This window comes from Pinus tabuliformis, chromosome 4_2 (assembly GCF_031772625.1).
Source record: "Pinus tabuliformis cultivar Carrire ecotype Pingquan chromosome 4_2, CPIR1, whole genome shotgun sequence".
Taxonomy (NCBI): Eukaryota; Viridiplantae; Streptophyta; class Pinopsida; order Pinales; family Pinaceae; genus Pinus; species Pinus tabuliformis.
This window is the reverse complement of record NC_142304.1, coordinates 541,976,967-542,000,107: the sequence shown is the minus strand read 5'-3', so window position 1 is coordinate 542,000,107 and position 23,141 is coordinate 541,976,967.

Below are 23,141 nucleotides of genomic sequence, written 5' to 3'. Positions count from 1 at the left end.
GATACCTCCGAATAAAGAAGATAATCATGCTCTACACCCAACATTTTGATGGCCAATATTTTTATTGTATTTCTGTTCCTATTATGTTTTTTTATATGCACATTTACCCCAGAGGTTATTACCGAGTGGTATCAGAGCATGGTTCAAACACTTGGGTTGGATGGGCTATATCATAAGTGAAATGAAGAACAAACATTAAATTTTAGACCTTTCTATCATATATGTTATAATGTTTCTTCTATGGCATACTAGAAGTTGAAAATTTGTCCATATTGAAGGTAAATCCCACTGATAATGTGGTAAAAAATTCATATATTTGTTCACAATATTTTAGGAATTATGATTTAAGGAAGATGACCTTTTTGAATGCACCTTTAAATAGGTCATGCTGGAATTTCTGCAATAACTCATCTTTTGTATGCTTTCAGATGCTGAAAAATTGTCCACATTAAGGGGAGATACCACGGATTATGTGGTATAAATTTCAGATATTATGTCACAACAGTTTAGGAGATATGAGTAGAGGGAGTCGAGCCTTCTAAATGCTCCTAAAATCAGGCCTCAAAAAGGTCACACTAACAATTTTGTTATAAATTTTCTTCTGGGAACTCTCACAAGCTGAAATGTTTTCCACAGTGAGGGGAAATCCCACTGATATTATGATAAACATTTCAGACATTTATTCACTATAGTTTAGGAGATATGACCAGTGGAAGTCTATCTTTCTAGATACTCTTAGAATTGTGCACCAAATATGATTGTGTTGGTATTTTTGTTATAACTTTTCATCTATGAAATCTAAGAAGTTGAAACTTGAACCATAGTGAGAGAAAATACCACTGATCATATGGTTCAGTTTCCATAACTTGTGCTACTAAAATTTAGGATATGTGCATTGAATCATTCACTATATTAGTTTGCATGCAAAGTGTTTGATGAAATTCTTAAATGGTTCAATGATTAATTGCATACAAATTGTTTGATAAAATGCCCCAATGAGTATGTTGTTTGTGGTTGGGGATATTATTAATGTGTAATAGTATTGTTTTAGTTGATATATGCTTACTTGTATGCAAATAGTTTTCTATATTATTTTGCATGTAAAGTGTTTGAAGAAATGCTTATATGAAAATCTAATAGTACAATAGTTGTTCGAAGAAAAATGTAAACATATGGTAATTGTTTGAAGAAAAATGTAAAAGTATGGTAATTGTTTGAAGAAAATGTTATTTCTTTTTTATGGGATAGTATTATAGTATGATAATATGGATGTAACTGATATATGCCTATTTGCATGAAAATAATTTGAAGAGTTGCATGTAGGGAATTTGAAAGGTTGCATGCGAGGAATTTGAAAAGTTGCATGCAAGGAAATGGAAAAGTGGCATGTTTTTAGTTATTATGTTACAAGTAGAATAAGTTCAATTTTTTTGACTTAGTCTCATACAAATGTATTAGAAATAAAAATCAATTTATTTTCAAGTTTGGATAAATTTAGTAGAGCTTTGGAGATCCCATTTCCATAATTGTACATTGGAGATCAGGACATTATAGTAGCTTCCTCCTTCTACCTTAGTGTGGACCATGGATAGTAAGGGGGTATGCTTATAGGTTGTTAGTATTGGTGAACGCTGATTTAAAATTAATAGACATGATGTCTTGATATTTAGAACATGTGATTGATTGTGTATGGATAATATGTCGCTTACATGTTGATTTCATAAGACGTACTTACATCCTTGTATGTTAAGTTACATTTTTGAATATTTTAATTACATGTATCAGTATTGTAGGTTGATTATAAGAATTGATCGCTTATGTTCAACTACATGCATCTATGCATAGGTGTAGTTGATTTGGCATAGCTTACGCATATTGTTGGTTGCATGTGGAAATGTTTAAAATGGAGTAGTGGTTGTTGTCATGCATTGATGATTGGACTCTAGCTAGAATTATGTGTGTATGGTTTGATACTCATTTGTTATATGACTATATACAGTTTTTATGCATGTATGGTCTTGATTATAGTTTGAATATTAGGTGAAACATGTCTTGTGAAGTCATTGTATGCAATTTAGGTCATCATGATGCTATTGGTTGTTATGATGCTAATGAGCTAGTTGAGATAGAGCAATGGATGTAGATAATCATAATTGGGTTGCAACATTGGACTTTTGGATAAGAGCATATCATCATACATGTATTGTATGTTTGGCATGTAGGTATGTACACTAAGGATTGTTATATGCATTAGGATTATATACATTAGGTTTATGTACATGTCTTTTTATGTTATGGTTACATTCATGATAGATGTTAGATGATTAGTGTGGTTATATGCACGTGTCAGATAGTAAAAAATGATAGTAACCTATAGTTGTATGCATTGCTATTGTTGTTTTATATTAGATAACCTGATGATTATGTTGCATGTTGTTGATGAGTATGATATATAGATTATTGTTGTTTTATGCTATTAGCTTGGTGATTAGAGTCATTTCATTGAGGTATTGATGTTATAATTTGGATTGGTCATATGTGTGATGGTTATGTTCATTGCCTTGAATATCTTGATGTTATATGTATTATGCTAACCTGGTTTGGCCTTTGCAGATGGTTATGATTGCAATATTCAGGTATGAGCCAACATATTTGTGATATGGTGTCGTACTAATCTAGATTGAACATACATATGTGATTGTTATGCATAAGCGACAAATTCTTATGAGCTTATGACATGAACATGTTAGTTAGTTACTGTTAGGGATTTCATGATTTATGTTTGATTTGATATGTTGTGAATTTGTATCATGATAACCTAGCTTTATTGTGTAGACAATATAGCCTCCCCTGATATACATTAAGGTATGAGTTTTCCTATGTCATGTATTTGGTGCTTGGTTGTTTGATTATGACACACGTCTATTTGTTGTTTGAGTGTTTGGTGCCTAGTTTATTTATTTAACATGGTATGTTTGCAAGTGGTTGAATGATTGATGAATTTCTTAATATGAGTATGTGTTCAAATGATTTTTTTTAAGATGATTGTACTCACATGTATGTATTGAGACAGTTGATATGCACTTGAATGTAGTTGATAGTTGTAGCATTATGTCTAATGACCATGGATTATGACATGATTGCTTGCAAAAGTTGATTTAAAATTGATAAATATGGTTGTATTGATATTTAGAACATGTGGTTGACATGTGTGAGCATGATGTAGGGAGATGCATGGCAAGAGAGGTTGCCATGAAATCTTGAAGAAGGCTCGGGTTGAGCTTTCCTTGGGAACCATGGGGATTCAATCATGGTGTTTGTTGTTAGTCTTGTGATTTTGGTCCTTTATGAATTGTTGAGCTTGATTTGCAACTTTTTTTATGTCTAGTGTATGGCCATACCACTTTGTTTGCGAAGGCATGTTGTTATGGGCTTTTATGGTCTTCTTCTTGTTTATTTCTTGTCTTCTATTTTATTGTTTTGAGTCTTGGGAATTGGTTGGGAAAGATGAAAGTCGATGGAAATAGGGAGAGATGTGTGGTACCCAACCAATAATATAAGACCTAGATGAAGCTCTTTGTACAAGTAAGTGTAGCAGAAGGTAATACTATGACAGTCGGTTGGACTGTTTGGGTCCATTGTGGTAAATGGATAGAAGTAGTGCAGACATGAGAAAGGTAACCAGAAAAGGTAAATTAAATGGATTTGAGGTTTCAAATGATTTTGCTATGTTGGGAACTATTGCTCTCAATGCCTGTGCATAAATAAGGAAGTTGTCTTAACCTAGACTTTAGGTTATCAAGTAATTATTTTATGATCAAGATTGTGTTGAACTTTATATATGTATACATGTATCTATTTATGTATTTTGTTCTCTGACAAGATCATGATTTTTTATGCTAACATTTATATATGTAGGTATGTATCCATGTATCTATGTTACTCTCTGATAGGGTTGTTAGGGATCATTCTTGTGGAGGAATGATTGCTTACACAACTGAATGACATGAAGAGGTTCCTGGTTCATGAGGAATCAAGTGGGAAGAGTAGTCATGACAAATATATGAGGTCAATATCACGTGGATATGATTTGGTATTGTATACTTGTATTATGCCTATGTTTATGTTATGACAGGTAATGTTGAAGGGTACATCAACAAAGTGAAAGTAGTGTGGTCTGTGGCATGCTAGGATAAGCATGGATGAGATATTGGAAGCAAGGTTTCTTGGTAAGGACAGTGTGGTTTTGGATGTGTGGTACTATTGTTGTGAATATGTTGTATCTTTTGTACATGTTGCATATATTATATGTGCACTTGTGGTGTTGTGTATACATAGCATGTGTACATGTTATTTATGCAATGTTATGTACAAAATGGTACAAATAGGGTTATGCAAATATTGCATATGGGGTGTTGTATACATATTGTACTATCTTCATAATGTATATGCGGCATGTGTGCATATGGTGCTCTGTGCATGTTGGATATGTAGTTCCGTGTACGGATGATGCTATGTACATGTTGGATATGTAGAGTTGTGTATGGATGATGCTATGTACATGTTGGATATGTAGTGCTATGTAGAAGTGGTGTTGCATCCATGTGGTACATTTGTACTATGTACATATGGTGTGGTGTGAATGATTGTACAAGTGGTGCCATGTGCATGTGGTGTTGTGTAAATATTATACAAGTGGCACTGTGTACATGTGGTGTCTCGTACATGTCATCTGTGTGGTATTGTGTACATGTGGTATTGTATATGCACTGTATAGTGGTGTAGTGTACATGTGGCGTTGTGTACACATTGTGCAAGTGGATGTATGTGTGTGATGCACACTATGTGTCTATGCACATGGTTGTGGAGAAGGCACTAGGTGTTTGTCGAGTGTAGAAACTAAGCCAAAGTGTGTATGGAATAAAGACGAAGGTAGAAGCTAAGGATTGATGAAAGGATAAGTATCATCATTTTATTTCAGTTTTATTATGCATGTAATTTATGACTGTGGTATATGATGATTATATCTTATCTATGATTTTAGTTGATTTATGATTTTGATCTATGATGGTTGTGTTTGAGCTAACTTGATGTGATATCTTTATATATGTTGATTTCGTCAAATATGCTAGTTTGACTTGTTGTGATAGGAAGCGAACACGATTACAAATGTACCTTATTGACAAGCTACCAATGAGGTATGATTTGAAGTTATTTCAATTTATTTCAAATCTAATGGAAGTTATGTTCTTGGTATAGGAAGCATGAACATGCCCAGTTGGGTGGTTGAAATGGACTACAAGAATTAGCAACATCAAAAAAGGAATTGAAACTTTCAGCAGTATGCTGGTAAAGCACTTTAGGAGCAGGGCCATTGTGGGACACTAGTACCCAATAGTATCCATTGATTTCCATGAGCATGCTATGACCAATATGATGGTTTTAAGGTAGGGATATGCCTTGGTTGTTGTGTCTTCCGATGTGAGGAAGCCTTGCCAAGGGATGGACTGCCAAGGATGGGGGTTCCAGCGAAACTTGGAAGGTGAGTGACTACATGGAAGGGGTGATCAGTGTTATACAACAAATTGAACTCCTCATGAACTCAGAGGGGAAGACATGATAGCTAAAACAATGACCACAATCGCGTTCCTTGATTCCACACTACCGCTGGTTGTGCACTAAAAACCTACTTTATAAATCTTGTTACAAAGCCTGGAGGTGCGTTAGTTGTTAACACCCAGGTTGTTCCCTATGACTCCCAAGGGAATACGGCCGGGGTAACCACTAACCAATCTTTGGATCACTGTTTCTAGCCAAACTGTGATCAGAGAGGGCTCTCTTTTTATGATTTGTATCTGTTACGATAGTGTTTTAGGCTAGGTATTAGGCACAGGTTTTGTTTATGTTTTGGTTGAAGATTTCCTTTCAGGTCCTGTGATATAATGTTCAAGGAGTCAAATATCATTGGGCAATGGAGTCTATGGCTGTAGGTGTCTCGAAACCTTGAGGTGAATTGGTGAAACTTACAGGGCCATTTGGATGCTTCATACGACAAAATTTTTGATTTATAACACAAACAGGTGAAAAAACCAGTGAAAGCAATTAAGAATTTTCACTAAAGTATTCTAGTATTTCCACCAAACTAGGTATGAGAAACAGATAGATATATCAGGAGCAAACTTGAATACCTGGTAATATCTATCACTGTAAAAGATATAGTTTTAAAGTGCAGCAATTAAGAATTACACTTCATTCACTGTATCTGAAGAAAACATGGATAATAGCTCAGATTGAGTTCAGGGTAATCAGTGATTAAATCCTGGAACTATTCTTCTACTTTGCTATCAAGTGTAAAACATTTAAACAATGAAAGAGAACAAAAGACTCGAAAACATGTAACACAGAGATTTAAGAAAGACTTATTGTTTTATGAAACACTCTGGAATCCTGCAACATCCACCATTCATCACAATGCATCAAGGTACGCCAAGCTTCGGAAATTCCATTCACCCTTTGTATTATTTCTCTGAGAATTTTACAGCAAGTGAGATGCCCAAAATGAAAATAACAACAACCCCTTAAGCTTCAGTCAGGGGCGAATATATACATACGATTTCACAAAAATATCTGAGTTCTAAGTTATCTCAGACTTAATGTTCTCACCAACTTTTGAGATATTATTATAAGAAATTTATTACAGCATTGAATACAAGATAAAGGCGTCTTGATGTTCTGTCAGAAGATATTTTGGCCTTTGGGAGCTGTTAAGTCGGTCGGGATACTTTGATCAAATGCTGGAGAACCCGACTTTATGGCTCGCGCGCTGTATTTTGGGTCTGCCACCTGTGATTGTGATTGCTGCTGTGGTGAGTAAATAGCCCTGCTGAGTTGGCTCAGCATCTGTCCTTTCCTTGTGGAGTTATCCACCAAAATTTTGCCTGTGCATGACTGTTCATAAACTGGAGGAAATTAACGCTACAGGTTCTGGCCTGATAAAATTATCTGTGTCAAATTCCTCCATACTTCCTGTGTGGGCAATTGATGATTTATGATTGCCCCCATAGTCTCATCTGCTTCTGTATACTTAAAGAAATTTGGTGGTGTATCAAACAGGTGATCAATTTCATTCATGATAAAAAACAAGTTATCCACCCTATCATACAAATTCTGCCCTGATGCTGGCCCTGTTTCTGCTGAGGTACTGGGTTGTTTTGCAATTTGTGATGCAGCATGGGCATCAACCCTTTTGATGTAATTTTCCAGGGTAAGCAGTCTTCCTACACTGCTTAAAATGCTGGGGAGACCTCTGTTCTGTAATGCCAGGAATCTGTCCAGGAATTTGTTGATTTCAGTCTGCATGTCCTGTGTTCTCCTCTCCAGTGTTCCAACTAGGCTTCTCAGTGTCAGGACTCTTTTAACTACTGAGATTGTTTCAGTCCTGTTAGTAATTCCCATGGTAGCTAGTTGAGAGCTAGTTTTGTTATTTAAAACATTGATCATTCTGCTGGCAGCATCTGGCATGTGGCCAAGGCTTGCTCTTGCTCTGTGTATTTCCTTGTTTGCCTTTGTGATGAGTACTATTTGCTCATCCATAGTCTCAATATACTGCCACTGATTGGTGATGGATCGACCAATGTTGCCCCAGAGGACTGCTTTTAATTCTGCTGTTACTTTTTCTAGTGCAAGCTCTTTTTCTAGTTCAGCTATTCTCTTTTTTAGAGCTTTTATTTCTCTTTCCTTTGCTGCCTCATTCTGCTTGCTTTTATCAAATCTTTCATTCACCTTAGTCAAAGACTTTTTGACTTCATCAAGCTCTTTCATTTGGGATTCAAGAACTCGGATCTCAGCTTGCAGCTTCTGCATATCCAGACTAGGAGTCTGCTCTGTTGTTGGCGTAGTTGTTGCTGTAGATGGTGCTGTAGTTGGCGCTGTAGTTCCTGTCTGCTGAGGAGGAAGAGTAGTTATTGGAGGAGCTTCTTCAAGATTGATTACTTCCGGAGGGGGCTGGGAAGTTTGGCCCTCTTCTCTCTGTTTCAATGCTGTCTGTAATGCTGCCTTTGCAGCTTCTGATTGTCCTAGCTGGTCTTGAGTCCGAACCAGCTCCTTGTATAAGGATATCATCAAATCCGTAGTATCCTTTTCTAGCCTTTGCTGGGCAACTTCATCTGTTTGAGGATGGATGGTGGCTGGGAGCTTGATTTTCTTTCTTAAGGCAGCCATGTCTTGATCCCTTATCTTCAACAGTTCTTGGATGCCTTTAACATCTTTAGGATCATGTCCAATTTCTATAATTACCTCCTCCAAGGACTTGATTCTGTTGTCCTTGGCTTGTGATGATGCTCTCTCCAATTCCAGCTGAGAGGCTGTATTATCAAGGCTGCTCTTCAATTTGTAGTTTTCCAATGTTTCATCTGCTAAGGAGGCATACACCATTTCACCAGTTTGTTTATGCAGTTCGATTTTATCCATAGGGTGTATATCTTTGGCCAGAACCTCCATGTTGGTCCTTAGGTAATCCGAGGTAGATTGGGGATGCAGAGTTGTGGGCATGAAGTGACTCATGATCATTTTGCCTTCACTTACATCAAAGGCAGACATGAGTCTTTGTTGATTGGTGGGAGCCAGGTTCAGCAAATGATTGTACAGCTGTACTTTAATAGGATCACTCCTCCTTTTAATGTCGATAAACTGCTGTTTGATGCTTACCTGTCCTTCTTTGTGCTGGCTGGAGGAGCTGACCTCCCCTCCCATAGCTCTATCATGCTCATGCTGGAAAGAACTGGCTGATACTTCTCGGCTGGGTGGGCCCATGCCCGATGCTTGTCTTATTGCCTCATCATCTTCTGGGAAGTCATTCAACCTTTGCCTTTTCTCTCCCTGATCGATGGATGAAGTCAGGGGAGTCTCTCTATCTCTTTTCCTGGTTAAGTCCTCCTTTTGTGGGGTTTGGAGGACCGATGTATCAAAGGTAGTTTCTGCCCTAGGAGGCACTATATTCTGAGCCTGTTGCTCAGTGGAACTAGGAGTGTCAATCACCCTTTCTTGCTGCAAGGGTTGCTGTTCCTTAAGTGGCACTTCTTCTTGCTGCTGCCCTTGTTCCTGTTGTTCCATCTCTTCTTGCTGTTGTAGCAATGTCTCCACTTGTTCTTCTGTCAATGGAGGTGGCTGTTCCACCTGCTTCCCTTTATCTTTGCTCGCTGTCTGTGGTGCCTTCTCGGCAGTTTGCTGCTGTGTTGTTGATGATGTAGTAGCTGCTCCAAGCTGTCTTCTGTATGAATGAGGAACCTGTCCACAATTTTCCAAGTCAGCTTGCTTTTGTATATTTCTAGCTTCTCTTTCTAGAAGCTCTTCAGCAGTTATTTCTTCTTCTAAGGTACCCTCTTCCCAGCTTAATGCATTGGCATACTGTTCAATCTCAGGTTGTCTCTTGTGTGCATAACCACCCAATTTGTATTTTATCCTCCTGAGGGAGACAAAATGATTGGGGTCATAGGGTATCCATTCAAAACTAGTTTGCAGTCTGAGGCCTTCCAGGATAGTGTTTGCCTCTTTCCATCCCTCCTCTTTTCTGTTATATAGGAAAGGACCCAGCTGGCTCCTTACCTTTAGCTGTGACTTCTTGTTCTTGCTCTGAAAATGCAGGTAGTCTGAGTTGCCAAACTGTCTGAAATATTCCAAGGCAAAAAGCCTCATGGGGACATACCTTGGCAATCTAAAAGGTGTCAACTCACAGCCATATATTCTGATGACTGTGTGGTTTTGGTAGAAGTACCAATTCCCAATGCTGTAGGACTTATTCAAATGGAGAATTCTCCTCATGTCATCGGTTAGTCTAGGAGGAGGAGTACCCTGCAGTACTGTCATGGCTGGATAAATGAATAAGTCAATGAACTCATTGTATGTGTAAGGTGACACAGATGTATAGTGGAAGACAGAGGTCCAGAACACCACTGATCTTGGATTTCCTTGGGAATTGAGTTGCTTCAAAGGAAAAGAGAAGGTAGCCGGTTGATAAAACAAAAAGAGGTGGTATATGTATGAGGTATACCTGAATAATCTTTCTCTCTTTAAGTTCATAAACTGGTCATGGATTTTATCTGCAATGTATGTAGCATAATCATAATGCACAGCTGGGGGCTTACCAGGAGAGAATAGAGACAGGATTGCTATTATGGTTTCATCCACATCCTCCATTCCTTTGAATCCTAGGGCATAGCTGATCAAATCCACTAACATCCTGCCCAGTTCATTCAAGTACTGATATCCAATAGGAGGAGTTCTGGCAAATTCAGAGCCTGGTTTTACAAACAGCTGATTAATTTTAATGATTTGGTCAATTGACAGCTTGCTCCCTTTCTTTATCAGATTCTGCATATTGAGGGGGGTCAATTGCTTGGCAGTATGGAAGTGCAGCATCTCATTAATACTCTCTGGGGTGATCTGGAACAGGACTGAGCCTGTGGGACTGATGACAGCTCTTTGATTTGGGTCATAGCATTCCTGGCAGCTGTATATCAACTCTGGCATAGGATTTACCTGGGGGAGGTTGTAGATTGGCAGGTTTGAGTCCCAAATCCCCAAGATGTCTGCTCCACTCAGGTGCTGGGCTTTCAACTCATTCAGCATCTGGATATTATACTTGGAGCCCATAAGAAACCAGTCCAGCATTTGGTAATCCATATCTCCCAGGGCTTTCCACTCCAATTCCTGGTGCGGGGCATTGAGGGGCTTGATGTTGAGAGCAATGGGAGTCTCCATGATCTTCTTCAGAGTTCAACAATTGCAGGTGGATGGTTTAATGGAAGCAACACAGAATAGAAGTGATTTTCTGTAAAAGCAGTTTGTATCTCAGATAACAGAGGAGGAATTTACACAACAGCAATTGAAATACTGTTTGTTTCAGGAGCAGGGCTTCTCTATGGTCTCACTATGTCCTCTTTTAGCGGGTGAATTGAGTTTAACCAGAAATTTGCCGGGAATACGCAGTGAATGATGGTTTTGAGCGAAATTACAGGTATTAAGGCTCAGCTGGTGTTTTAGGGACTTCACAGTTGCAAATGTGGACGTGCAGAGGGAAATGGCCGGTGAAAATACAATTTTTAAGGTCTCCTTGGCCCTCTGAGTGACTTTAATTTCAATAACAGGCGTATGGAGGGCAGCAAGCGGTAAATACCTGTTAATTGACGAACAGAGGTCGCATGGGCACGCACGGTTGATGCTGTGGAGGTCGCCTTGGTCAATTGAGCAGGTTGGCAGAGTTTTTAGGACGCAAATGCTCATGCAGAGAAAACAGTAGAGAAATGTGCAAAATATGGAAAAATAGACGTTTTTTGGCTTAATATGGGCTTTTTATGATTTTGGCGCTTTTTAGTGATGACGTCAGCATGACGTCATTGGTGGGTCAAGGTCAAGTGACGTCAGCTGACGTCATCGGGTGACGTGTCAGTACACTGTTGGTCCATGGGGGATGGTGCGGTGGCAGCCATGTCAGCGGCCAGGTGGACGAATAACAGGGGTGAGGACAAGCAGACATGACGTGGCGAAGCATTAGTGGAAGACAGATGGCGGTTAGGACCGTAGCGGTTACGGTTAAGGCTAACCGCTACGGTCTCTCGGGGCGGTTTGGGTACGGCGCTGAAAGTGTCAGGCCTGGCTCCGAGAGACCTTATTGCTTGACACGTGGAGAGGCCCTGACGTGACGCAACGTCACCTTCTCGGGCGGTAAAGGACGGCTGCGGGGGCTGCTCCGATATCATCGTGGATCGTCGGATCTTCGGGCCTTGATCCGACGGTGGGCGGAGCATCAACATGCTCGGGTTATATGCGAGGGCGGAAAACTTTGGGTTGTGGGTTTTTAGTGGTTTTTCAATGTTTTTTATAAAATCAAACTGCGCGCTAACCTTTGGAAATGTGCCAAAGGCGGGCTTTTAGACTTTGGGTAATTTTTGCAAAGGTTTTAAGGGTAAAAGAGGGTTTTCAAGGGTTTTTTCAATGCAATTGGTGGTTTGAGGAGCAAGTTGGCTTGTAGCAAGGGGAATGGGATGTGATAGGTTCACCAAGGTGACCAGAGGTCACTTTGGTTCCTTTTGAAGAACATATGGCTATAATGCCAAGGGGAGGAGTATTTATAGAATTTGGGGCTTTATACACCATAGTGTTAGTATTATTAGGGGAGGGGTAAGATAAGGGAGCTATATAGTAGAATTAGAGGTTAATATGAATGAGGGGAGCAAATGAAGGGGATTTTACTGAGTTTATGTAAAGTTGATTTAGTTTTGAGAGTAGATCAAAATGAAAAGATCTTAGACAATAAATGTGGCCTCTGAATGAACAAGAACCACCATAAAACCATGATCTCTCTTCATAAATCTCAGCTTAAAGAAAGGGAATGTTAGTAATGGAATGAAGGAGGAGAGGGAGGTTAGTCATGCTCCTTGCTGTAATTTGATGGAATTCACCACTTTGTCCATTGATAGATTTTTGCCTTGGCAAAACACCTCTTGACATGTGTGAAATGGTGAAAATACCTTTTCTGCAACCACAACTGCTTACCCAGCTACTTTCCTAACATTTTTTGTTTCTCCTTGGAGGGTGCATTTAGGCTTGCAAACCCTTACTTGCCTTTTCTTTTCTTTGGCTTTTTCTTTATTCTTTTCTATCTACTTCTACCCTTATCTCTTCCAAGGTCCCAGATTAAGCTGTTGGGAACCTTTACTTCTCTACCTAAACTACTTGTCTGCCAAGATTAAGCAGTTTGGACAGACTCCTTTCTCTATTCTACAACAAAAAATTTAAACATGGCATGATCCAGATTAGACTTTTGGACCATCCATCAAAATTTGAAATAAGGTCATCAATATTTGAAACATCTTACACACCTCTTGTTCTCTAGGAAATATGGGATCTTTGTGATATCAAAGCAGAGCATATTTGGACTTTCCTTGGCCAATCATGAAATATGAAACCTATTATTATAGGTATCCAACAGTGGCTCCACATGGGGATGGTTTTTCTTCTGAAAGACCAAGAACAGCAGGTCAGATTGCCTTATTCTTTGACTGCCCATCCCAATCTTTGAAATTTGCTGCAAAAATGTGTCAAAATTGTGTGCTTCTTTCTTGGAAGACCTCTGATTCTACTTGCCTCTAGCTGGTTGGTGAATCACTTGGAAAACTGTATTTTACAATCTAAAACAGAAAACAATATGTACATCTGCATATATACAATGAATCCTTAGTTTCCATTCATGGGGAATAGTCAAAGTAGTGCTTCAGCATCCTGCCATTGACAGGACCTTCATCCAAGTCAGTTTCAGTCAGACTTTTAAGGAAGTAAGTGTTGTTACCTTGTACTGCTTGGACAGCAAATGGTCCTCTCCATAAAGAGTCAAACTTTCCATGTTTTCCTTTCTCTTCTCTTCTTGTATCCCACTTTAAGACTTTGTCCCCCACATTGAAATCTTTTGCTTTGGTTCTTCTATCAAAGGCCTTTTTCAGTTTCTCTTGTAATATCTGCACTCTGCTGAAAACTTGTTCTCTAGTTTGCTGTAAACAGATTATCTGATTGATCCTCCTTTGCATATCATTTGGCTCTGCTTGGCTCTCTTGCAGAAGCTTCATAACCGGCACTGCTAGTGATGAAGGAAATCTGGCTTCTAATCCATAGACTAACTCATATGGGCTGGTCCCAATTGATCTTTTAGTTGTTAGTCTATCTGCCCATAAAGCATTTACTAGTTTCTTATGCCAGTTCTTTTTGTTCTCTTCCAGCACTTTCTTTATGATGTTTATTAAACTTTTGTTTGATGATTCAGCAAGGCCATTTCCTTGAGGATAGTAAGCTGTAGAATGGCCCAAAGTAATGTGAAATTTATGGCAGAAGTTCACCATTTTCTTGGATCTGAAGGCAGCAGCATTGTCTGTTATTATCTTGTCCGGACAGCCAAATCTAGCCAGTATATTGTTCTCCAAGAACTGAATAATTACTGAATCATTTGCTTGTCTGCATGGGGCAGCTTCAATCCACTTGGTGAAGTAGTCTGTTGCTGTTAGAATCCATCTGTGTTGCCCTGAAGATGAGGGATGAATTTCCCCAATGAAATCCAAACCCCATTGTTGGAAAGGTCTCTCTGTTGCAATGGGCTTCAAAGGGAGTGGCAGCAACTGTCTTTTACCTTCAAACAGTTGGCATTTGTGGCATGAGGCTGTAAATTTCTTAACATCAGAGAACATGGTGGGCCAGTAATAACCAGCCCTCAATATTTTGTCCACAGTGGACTTCCAGTACAAATGTCCACCACAGTCTCCAGCATGGAAGTCTTGCATGATATTGTTAGTTTCATTCTCTATTAGACAGTGCAGCAATATACCTTCATGGTTTTTCCAAAGTAAGTTTCCATCTATCACACCAAATCTAGATGTTTTCATTTTTAGGAACCTACACTTAGTTCTGGACAGTCCTGGGGGAGCACACAGGTTTTGTAACACATAGCAGATATCAGAGTACCAAGGAGATTGTTCAAAGGCTACATTGATCTTTGGAGTCGCCAGCTCTGTTCCACTGTCCAGTTGGTTGATATCTAAGGCTTGGAAATTTGCTTCTGTCATTAATTTGGCCAAACCTTGCCCTTTTATCAGCTTAGTAGGTTTTATTTCAATGTCAAATTCTAGTATATTGGCAATCCATTTTCCTCTCCTGCCCTCTAAGTTTTCTTGGGTGAGAATGTCTTTGACAATAGGACTTGGTACGTAAGCCAAAACATGGGAGTAAAGGATGTAAATCCTAAAGTCTTTAATAGCTTTGATCAAAGCGTAGGCTTGCTTCTCCATAATTTGATACTTTAGAGGGGCATCTCTAAGAGCTCTGCTGAAAAAGGCAATAGGCTTCTCATTCCCTTGGTCATCTTTCTGTAATAAAACAGCAGCAATAGTATGTTGGGAGGAAAAAGAGAAGATAATGAACTCTCTGTCAAACTGAGGATTGGTTAACACTGGGGTTTGAGTCAAGGCCAATTTTATACTTTTAAAGGCTTGTTTTGCTTCAACAGTCCATTTGACCTTTGAATCTTTCTTTAGCATATTGTTTAGTAATCTGATTAATTCTGCTAAATTAGGGATAAACCTTCTTAAAAAGTTGATTTTCCCTAAGAATCCTTTTAATTCCTTGACATTCCTTGGGTGAGGCATTTGTAGGATAGCTTGTATCCTATCTGGATCAATTCTTATCCCATCTTTTGAAATAATGTGTCCTAAGAGTCTCCCTTCTTCCAAGCCAAATAATGACTTCTTGGGGTTTAAGGAAATGCCATATTTCCTACATGTTATGAAAATCTGTCTCAAATGTTTCAAGTGTTCTTGGTCAGATTTTGAAAAGGGTGTAAGATCATCTAAGTAAATGACCAAGAAGTCATGAATCTCTTTTGCAAAAGCAATGTCCATTGCTCTTTGAAACGTTGCCCCTGCGTTTTTCAATCCAAAGGGCATTTTCACATACTTGAAAGTTCCCCATGGGGTTGTAAATGCAGTTTTGTCTTGATCATCAGGATGCACTAGGATTTGATTGAAGCCTGAGAATCCATCAAGCAATGATATCCTTGAAGCCCCTACTACTCTTTGAAGAATGTGATCCATTTTGGGTAAAGGGTAGTTATCTTTGAGTGATACTTGATTCAAATTCCTCAAGTCTACACAAAGTCTAATCTCACCAGTCTTCTTTCTTGTAGGGACCAAATTTGAAATCCACTCAGAGAACCTGATTGGTGCTATGATACCGGCTTTGAACATTTTCTGTAATTCTTTTTCAATGGAAGGAAGGAGCACAGGATTGATCCTTCTCAATTTCTGTTTGAATGGTTTTTGATTAGGCTTGAGGGGAATGGTGTGCTGGATGACAGAGGTATCATAAGACTTTAGATCCTCATATCCCCAAGCAAAAACATCTTGAAATTCTTTAAAGAGATCAATGTATTTGGGCTTTTGATCAGGGGGCAAAGAGGCAGATAGCTTTATTATTTTAGGCTTGTCAGTGGTACCAATGTTGCATTCTTCAACTGTTGCATCTAATGGCTGCATCTTTGGCTTCCTAGGGATGTCATTTGAGTCAAAAATATCCTCTAGTGGGGTAAGGCCTACTGGAAGGAAATTGTCTTTGAGTTGTATGATTTCAGCTTCAGCGTTGCTCATCTCTTCACAGTCAATTTGGTGAATTTGCTGAATGTTTTCATTGCTGAAAATGGTTGGACTCAGTAATTGTTTTGCTGTTCTAGGTGACATTGGGTGAGCAGACTGTTGAAACAGTATTTGTGATTGACTTGCTGACTCAGGTATTTGTGATTGACTTGCTCCATCAATATCAATATTTAATCCTGTGAACTCTTGTTGCAAGGTTAAAAAAATTGTTTATTTGCATGTCATCCTCAAATACTTGCCATTCTTTAACATTGTTTGGAATAGAGGGTCTGTATTTGACCTCGGCTGTGAAACAGTTATTGGGATCTAATGGGAATTTGAAGGTGCTGGCAAACGTTGCCAAGCTGTGTGCATGGAGATTGTGGCCCCTTGAAATTTTTGTGATAACACACTCAGAGAAGGTCTCTAATATTTCAATTACAGCAGATCTGTAGGACCTCAATCTTTTGTCATTGGTGACAAAGTTTCCTTTCACTTGTTGAATTACTAGATCAGAGTCTCCCATGATGGAGAGTTTAGGAGCTTGTAATGACCTTGCTAGTTTGAGACCGAGCAACAGAGCTTCGTATTCTGCCATGTTGTTAGTGCATCTAAAATTCAATCTATAAGCCCTGCCTTCTGCATAATCTTTCTCTTTGTTATGTATCCACACTCCAGCTCCTGCTCCTAGCTTGTTAACTGAGCCATCAAATTCTAGGACCCACAGGATGTCTTGCTGAACAGAAGATTTAAAATTCTGTTCATGGGATGGCAATGTGAGCATGAGTTGGGGTTTCTTTTCCCATTTGTTTTCTAGGACAATTTCATCACTTTTTTGACAATCTTTGACAACTAGAGGAGGGATACTGTGTATTGTTGGGCTGATTAATGTTTGGCAGGCGATACTTGTTTGATCAATGTTTTGTTCTTGTATGAGTGTTTCGGTCCTAATGTCATTGTTTGAGAGGCTTGTGCTGTCATTGAAAAGGATGAAGGAGTCTATGTCCGAATGGACAGCATATATTGGAAAATTTTGAGGCTTTTCTTCACTGCTGACCATATACTTCATGAGTGTTTCCCTATAAAGTCTTTTTGGTTGCCCAAAGACAGAGATGGTTGCATATGACATATCTAATTGCAGGGAGCCTTGGAGCTTGGCTCCCCAAGATCTTGATAACAGCATCCCATATTTGGGTGGGATATCAGCGACTACAACATCCATTAGAATGGTTTTGTTGGGGAATTGAACCAGGGACACACATAAATCTTTTATTAGGCCCAAACATTTGACTTGGCTAGAATCAAAGGAAAACAGGTCTTTGTATGGCCTTGTTATATCCAAATTCAATTTTTCCATGACTGCTTTTGGCATGAGGTTGTGAGAGGCGCCTGAGTCGAACATTGCATTATGCAGTATTTTATCATGAACATGCAGGCTGACATAAAAAGGTAAAACCCCTGTGACTATTGTTTTTCCATCTACCTCTGGGCCAAACAGTAATTCTGGAGTGTCATCTAGCACATTTACATCATCTTTGCTATTAGTGAGTTGAAGGGAGTTCTTGATCTGCTGTTTATAGATATCATGCTTGGCTAGCTCTGAGAGGGGAATTGCTATCTTTAGCTTGCCAATCTCTGTGGCTAGGTCAAAAGGTTTGTCAACTTGGGTTTTAGAGTCACGGGTAACAGTCTTTTCTTTGTTTATTGAATCTTCTTGTTGGATTTCATCTTGACTTTGAGACCTGCCCCTTTTACTCATGTTTTGAGGGGTAAAATTTGAATCAGGGTGAGAGGACAAAGTTGCCATGGGCTGTTGTGGTGGTGACGGTATTTCAGTAACCTCCTCAACCACTACTTCTTTTGTAGGCCAGTTTGTTTTGTCATTAGGTTTTGTGACTGATGTTTCTTTAAACTGCTGTTTCTCCTTTATCTTTTCAGGCTGATTTACATTTACAGTCCTACTCCTTAGTTTGTATTGTTTATGGACTTCATAGACAGCAGTATCATATCCTTGTTTAAAGTCAAAGGATTCTCCTGATTTGGTTTGGAATGTTTTGCTTTCATCCTCCTCATGGTCTTCTTGTGTTAAGAAAACATGGCTTTTACCATCCAGACCCATTAAGTTAATTTCAGGATCTTCATTGAGCTGATTGTCTGTGGAAGTTTCTGCATAGTTTTCTTGAAAAGGGGGTCTAATATCTTGGTCAGCACTTGTTTTTCCTATGTTTGGGTTCTGATTTCTCCTAAAATTTGGGTTTCTAGGAGGGTTGCTTTGTGATGCCTCCCATGATGATTTTCTTTCAACTGATTCCACTCTCTCACCCAATCTCTTCATGATGTTTAGTATTGCATCCAGCTTTTGATCAAAACCTGAGGGTTCTTCTCTGAAGCCAGTCTTCTTTTCCAACTTTGCCCTGTTTCTTTTGGCAATTAGGTTAGCCTCTACAGTGACTGCAACCCTTTGAGCTTCTGCAAGGGTTGGAGGATCTCTTTCTTTCAACTGATAGGCCATATCAGAATCAAAACCATCAGGGAAGTTATACAGGGCCAAATCAGGAGGGGGCCTTAAGTTCTGGGGGATAGCATTATATACATTGTTAAACCTAGCACAATATTCCAAAACTGTTTCTTGGGGACCTCTTTTAATAGTGTTATATTCACCAAGTATGTGTAGAGGATCTTTCTTCTTCTCCCATCTCTCAGCAAAAACTTCGTAAAGCTGATCAGGTGTTGCAATGGAGTTTGCATTGAGGGATCTGAACCAAGTTCTAACATCCCCAGTTAAACTTTGAACAAAAATTCTCATCCTGACGCTGTTATCATCTATTTCATAGGTCTCAAAGTGGTCTTGCATCTTCTTAGCATGCTGGACAGCTGTCAAAGGGCCATGGGAGTCAAAAAATGAGATTTTGGTTTGGTAGTCTTGGGGTAGAGCTGGAGCATTAGCTGGTATCTGCAGAGGTGCATACCTGTTAGCCATGTTTATGAGGTTTAGAGGGTTAACAGGAACAAATGGAACAACAGGGATTACAGGTGTGACAGGGTTAATGGTATGGGTAACAAGCGGGGAACTGGTTGAAAGAGTATGTGCAGATGGTGAAGATGGGAGAAGAGGACTTTGAGGTGTTGATGATGAACTAGGGGAACTAGGTGAGGATCGGAAAAGAACTTTGCAGGGTGTGGGAATGCAGATAGGCTGATCTGAAATTATATCTGACTCAGCAGGCTTCTCCTGCTTTTGCTGTCTCCTAATGTTCTTTGGAATGGTATTTGGATTATCAACAATGATAGGTTGATTAGGGTCAGGGTTTGCCCTAGTGTGCCTTGGGTTTCTTTTGGGAGCCAGCTTCTAATTTCTTTCGAATTTGTACAAGAAGTTTATATATGCAAGGACTGGATGAAAATTTTGGAATGGCTATGTATGTTCCAAAGCTAGGAGGAAGATTCCCTAATTAGCTCTTCCCTAAAGCTGTCCCTGTATTACAGAAACAGTTCTAAGGCCTCTTGGCTAGTTTCAGGCTTGATGGTAGCTTTGGAAGATAGATAGTAATTGAAAAATCTTAAGAAGTCCCCAGTGGAGTCGCCAATTATGTTAACACCCAGGTTGTTCCCTATGACTCCCAAGGGAATACGGCCGGGGTAACCACTAACCAATCTTTGGATCACTGTTTCTAGCCAAACTGTGATCAGAGAGGGCTCTCTTTTTATGATTTGTATCTGTTACGATAGTGTTTTAGGCTAGGTATTAGGCACAGGTTTTGTTTATGTTTTGGTTGAAGATTTCCTTTCAGGTCTTGTGATATAATGTTCAAGGAGTCAAATATCATTGGGCAATGGAGTCTATGGCTGTAGGTGTCTCGAAACCTTGAGGTGAATTGGTGAAAATTACAGGGCCATTTGGATGCTTCATACGACAAAATTTTTGATTTATAACACAAACAGGTGAAAAAACCAGTGAAAGCAATTAAGAATTTTCACTAAAGTATTCTAGTATTTCCACCAAACTAGGTATGAGAAACAGATAGATATATCAGGAGCAAACTTGAATCCCTGGTAATATCTATCACTGTAAAAGATATAGTTTTAAAGTGCAGCAATTAAGAATTACACTTCATTCACTGTATCTGAAGAAAACATGGATAATAGCTCAGATTGAGTTCAGGGTAATCAATGATTAAATCCTGGAACTATTCTTCTACTTTGCTATCAAGTGTAAAACATTTAAACAATGAAAGAGAACAAAAGACTCGAAAACATGTAACACAGAGATTTAAGAAAGACTTATTGTTTTATGAAACACTCTGGAATCCTGCAACATCCACCATTCATCACAATGCATCAAGGTACGCCAAGCTTCGGAAATTCCATTCACCCTTTGTATTATTTCTCTGAGAATTTTACAGCAAGTGAGATGCCCAAAATGAAAATAACAACAACCCCTTAAGCTTCAGTCAGGGGCGAATATATACATACGATTTCACAAAAATATCTGAGTTCTAAGTTATCTTAGACTTAATGTTCTCACCAACTTTTGAGATATTATTATAAGAAATTTATTACAGCATTGAATACAAGATAAAGGCGTCTTGATGTTCTGTCAGAAGATATTTTGGCCTTTGGGAGCTGTTAAGTCGGTCGGGATACTTTGATCAAATGCTGGAGAACCCGACTTTATGGCTCGCGCGCTGTATTTTGGGTCTGCCACCTGTGATTGTGATTGCTGCTGTGGTGAGTAAATAGCCCTGCTGAGTTGGCTCAGCATCTGTCCTTTCCTTGTGGAGTTATCCACCAAAATTCTGCCTGTGCATGACTGTTCATAAACTGGAGGAAATTAACGCTACAGGTTCTGGCCTGATAAAATTATCTGTGTCAAATTCCTCCATACTTCCTGTGTGGGCAATTGATGATTTATGATTGCCCCCATAGTCTCATCTGCTTCTGTATACTTAAAGAAATTTGGTGGTGTATCAAACAGGTGATCAATTTCATTCATGATAAAAAACAAGTTATCCACCCTATCATACAAATTCTGCCCTGATGCTGGCCCTGTTTCTGCTGAGGTACTGGGCTGTTTTGCAATTTGTGATGCAGCATGGGCATCAACCCTTTTGATGTAATTTTCCAGGGTAAGCAGTCTTCCTACACTGCTTAAAATGCTGGGGAGACCTCTGTTCTGTAATGCCAGGAATCTGTCCAGGAATTTGTTGATTTCAGTCTGCATGTCCTGTGTTCTCCTCTCCAGTGTTCCAACTAGGCTTCTCAGTGTCAGGACTCTTTTAACTACTGAGATTGTTTCAGTCCTGTTAGTAATTCCCATGGTAGCTAGTTGAGAGCTAGTTTTGTTATTTAAAACATTGATCATTCTGCTGGCAGCATCTGGCATGTGGCCAAGGCTTGCTCTTGCTCTGTGTATTTCCTTGTTTGCCTTTGTGATGAGTACTATTTGCTCATCCATAGTCTCAATATACTGCCACTGATTGGTGATGGATCGACCAATGTTGCCCCAGAGGACTGCTTTTAATTCTGCTGTTACTTTTTCTAGTGCAAGCTCTTTTTCTAGTTCAGCTATTCTCTTTTTTAGAGCTTTTATTTCTCTTTCCTTTGCTGCCTCATTCTGCTTGCTTTTATCAAATCTTTCATTCACCTTAGTCAAAGACTTTTTGACTTCATCAAGCTCTTTCATTTGGGATTCAAGAACTCGGATCTCAGCTTGCAGCTTCTGCATATCCAGACTAGGAGTCTGCTCTGTTGTTGGCGTAGTTGTTGCTGTAGATGGTGCTGTAGTTGGCGCTGTAGTTCCTGTCTGCTGAGGAGGAAGAGTAGTTATTGGAGGAGCTTCTTCAAGATTGATTACTTCCGGAGGGGGCTGGGAAGTTTGGCCCTCTTCTCTCTGTTTCAATGCTGTCTGTAATGCTGCCTTTGCAGCTTCTGATTGTCCTAGCTGGTCTTGAGTCCGAACCATCTCCTTGTATAAGGATATCATCAAATCCGTAGTATCCTTTTCTAGCCTTTGCTGGGCAACTTCATCTGTTTGAGGATGGATGGTGGCTGGGAGCTTGATTTTCTTTCTTAAGGAAGCCATGTCTTGATCCCTTATCTTCAACAGTTCTTGGATGCCTTTAACATCTTTAGGATCATGTCCAATTTCTATAATTACCTCCTCCAAGGACTTGATTCTGTTGTCCTTGGCTTGTGATGATGCTCTCTCCAATTCCAGCTGAGAGGCTGTATTATCAAGGCTGCTCTTCAATTTGTAGTTTTCCAATGTTTCATCTGCCAAGGAGGCATACACCATTTCACCAGTTTGTTTATGCAGTTCGATTTTATCCATAGGGTGTATATCTTTGGCCAGAACCTCCATGTTGGTCCTTAGGTAATCCGAGGTAGATTGGGGATGCAGAGTTGTGGGCATGAAGTGACTCATGATCATTTTGCCTTCACTTACATCAAAGGCAGACATGAGTCTTTGCTGATTGGTGGGAGCCAGGTTCAGCAAATGATTGTACAGTTGTACTTTAATAGGATCACTCCTCCTTTTAATGTCGATAAACTGTTGTTTGATGCTTACCTGTCCTTCTTTGTGCTGGCTGGAGGAGCTGACCTCCCCTCCCATAGCTCTATCATGCTCATGCTGGAAAGAACTGGCTGATACTTCTCGGCTGGGTGGGCCCATGCCTGATGCTTGTCTTATTGCCTCATCATCTTCTGGGAAGTCATTCAACCTTTGCCTTTTCTCTCCCTGATCGATGGATGAAGTCAGGGGAGTCTCTCTATCTCTTTTCCTGGTTAAGTCCTCCTTTTGTGGGGTTTGGAGGACCGATGTATCAAAGGTAGTTTCTGCCCTAGGAGGCACTATATTCTGAGCCTGTTGCTCAGTGGAACTAGGAGTGTCAATCACCCTTTCTTGCTGCAAGGGTTGCTGTTCCTTAAGTGGCACTTCTTCTTGCTGCTGCCCTTGTTCCTGCTGTTCCATCT